Genomic DNA, 2,816 nt, shown 5'->3' on the forward strand with positions numbered 1-2,816 from the left:
TTTAAACACTGCTTCCCTATGGAAAACTTATTCTGTCCAGCACTGTGGAACAAACTAGAATCCTTTTTTCATGGACACCTTACGGATGAAGCAAAAGCCTCCAAAGCCTTCAAGTTATGTTCAATTTTTAATTAAAAAAGTAATTAAAAGTAACTGGAAGTAATACAGTGATGATAACAGTAGAAATCTGATTGTTCTCCTACGCTAGTCTCACAGCATTATTTCTGTGTAGCTGAAACATTTAAAGAGAATGAATGACTTTACTTTCAACGCTGCACTCAGGCTTCTTTCAGGTGTCCATAAGGGCACGGGGTGAAAGACATCCTACGTACTATAATGTAAAAGATACATCAGACAGATAAATTAACTACTGTACTTACTCAATAATTCAAGAAGAGAGATACTGGTATCTTGTAGAGGTGCTTTATTTTTACAGCAATCTAGGAGGTTTGGCTTTGGTTTGGAATTACAGTACCCTTCTGATTCCACGCTTTTCCATTGTAAATCACTTACAGATTTGCATTCTGAGAAATGCGTATCAGATTCATTCTCAGTTTACACTATGCAGCTTTCACTAAAGTGAATATAATTTATTTGCAAGCATGGTGCTTACAGCACCCCCGATGGAAATCCCTTTTCTCTGATATAGATTTTAATGCATTGAAAAAAATTGTAATGTTTTTAAAAAAAGAACAGAAAGCTCACCTTCAACCTCTTTGAGGTAATACATGATTCTACAACAGAAACAGAGGTACCTAACTGAATGATAAATTAATGTTTCTGTTAGAAGTACCACACTACTTATGTTCTGAGGTAATAACCAAAGGACTGAGAAAAAAAGCAAAATAACTGTGTGGCTTCATCACTAACTCCCATTCAGATCACAAAACCATCAATAAGGCAACTTGGAAAGCGAAGAGGAGCAGGCTGGTAAATGATAGCACAAACAAACTCCATGGACATTCAAAATGAAACCCTACAAGAAACACTGAACTCCTACTTCTCCCTCATGTAGAACAGGCTAAACAGTGAAAAGTGAAAGAATCATTTGATAAAGAAGTTCTCCAAAATTAGGTGCTGTAGTTACGACAGTGTAGACATAAAACACTCAGGATACTATAAGCTCTACAGAACACTACAACAGTTTTCCCAGTATGCTAGTACATTTGTTTTATATTCATCTTTATATTTCAAAGAACGATCACCTTAACGACTCACCATTACAAAGTAATCATATTTAGAGTATATGATAATAATTCCAACACCAAAAGGGATAGTTTCAGAACATGAGTATGTAATTTTGGAGATAAATACAATCGTGGAATGAAAACAGGTTATCAGTCAGTATATACTAGAAGTATGCATAAAACCCATAAAATTTCTGGAATTCATTTCAAAGAAGTTCAAACTACCAGTTCCACTTCTTTTATCATCATTTTGTTATACACATGAAGACATAAGTGGTTTCAGGGTAAAGAAAGGAATTTAACTTATAAAATACAAAGTTAAGAAAATTACATAGATCATTTCTCATTTTCATAGGGTTACAGAGGGAAAATACCACATCTCAGGCAGTAGAAAAGTTTTCATGGAGATTTTTTTAATAATACAGAAGACATACAAGAGTTGCACGGCTTTTTCTACTATTGTAGTCTTCCTGATTACAGGGTCCAATCTTCTTAAATCACATACATTTATCTCTAAGAAATTTATTTCAGTAAGACTAAAATACTACATACACGCTGCCAGCAAACAGGACTTAGCCAGAACAGAACACAATTTGTCTCATTTTTGTCAATATGCAAGCTGCAAATCTTTCATCTCCTGTGTTCCATACATACATGTACAATTAAGGTCTTATGGCATAGGACACAGTTGAGGAAATATCACAGATTGATTCTCAAAGAGTACACATTTCCTTCATTATGATTAATTTCTGTGGAAAAAAAAGAAAGACAGATGCTGCATTCTTTGAATACAAAAATAAGGAGGACATCTTAAAAACTTTGTGTCTTCAGCTCTTGAATCCACTTGCTGTGGTCCGGCCTGTCACAGGCACTGTGGTCAGGTCCTGGGGCAGCACAACCGTGGGCCTGTGCACGCAGATCAGAGCCCTCACCAGGTAACAGGCTGGAAGGGAAGGTGAGAAGATGGCAGGGTACAACACACAGGCAGTACTCAATCAGGGTCCAAACTTGCCTGCCACCAACACAGAGCCAGCCCTTTCAACCCACGGTCCCTCAACTTTTTCCCACTTATACTTATCCTTAGACCACCTCATTCCAGCCCATTTCACACCTCTGGTTCTGCCCCTACTGGTCCCATAAGCACTCACACACAACCATAAAATGTACTTCCATAGCATCCTGTGTCCCGTCCTCCTGGGCAGTCTTCCTGCATTCTGAAAGGCACTGACTTAACCCACTGGCTTTCACAGCTTGGCACTGAGTTGATAGTCCTAGAAGGGGCCCCAGACTGGGCATGTCCATCTTCCCAGCCCTCACTGCAGGGTAACCCTGCCACTTTCTCCTGCCCTTGTGCTCACCTGGCATTATGTAGACTGGCATTTGATGGCTTCTGCAGAGGCCTGGGCACAGCCAGGGCCAGCTGCTGCTTGGGTCACTCCTGCCATTGCCTCTCTGTTCCTTCACTGCTCTGCAGTCTAGCTTTAACATATAACCTAATGGACTTTTGTCAGGCAGACAAGATTAATATTGAAGTTAATGCTGCTGCAGCAGTCTTCTACATTGCCCTTGCTTCAAAGATTTTATTTTTTTTTCTCATCATTTAAAAACAGCATATTCTCACTGCCAAAT

General features: G+C 39.0%; 1 long non-coding RNA gene across 1 annotated transcript in view; it reads right to left on the reverse strand.

Annotated features, from left to right (window-relative positions):
* Positions 1 to 407: 407 nt before the first annotated feature.
* The window catches only part of LOC116217544, a 9,384-nt gene continuing 6,975 nt past the window's right edge, over positions 408 to 2,816 (reverse strand). The window contains exon 2 of the long non-coding RNA XR_004162212.1: positions 408 to 2,130. This is a non-coding gene — a long non-coding RNA (uncharacterized LOC116217544). The remainder of the gene's footprint in view (positions 2,131 to 2,816) is intronic.

The sequence above is a fragment of the Meleagris gallopavo genome, chromosome Z (assembly GCF_000146605.3).
Source record: "Meleagris gallopavo isolate NT-WF06-2002-E0010 breed Aviagen turkey brand Nicholas breeding stock chromosome Z, Turkey_5.1, whole genome shotgun sequence".
NCBI classification, from domain to species: Eukaryota; Metazoa; Chordata; class Aves; order Galliformes; family Phasianidae; genus Meleagris; species Meleagris gallopavo.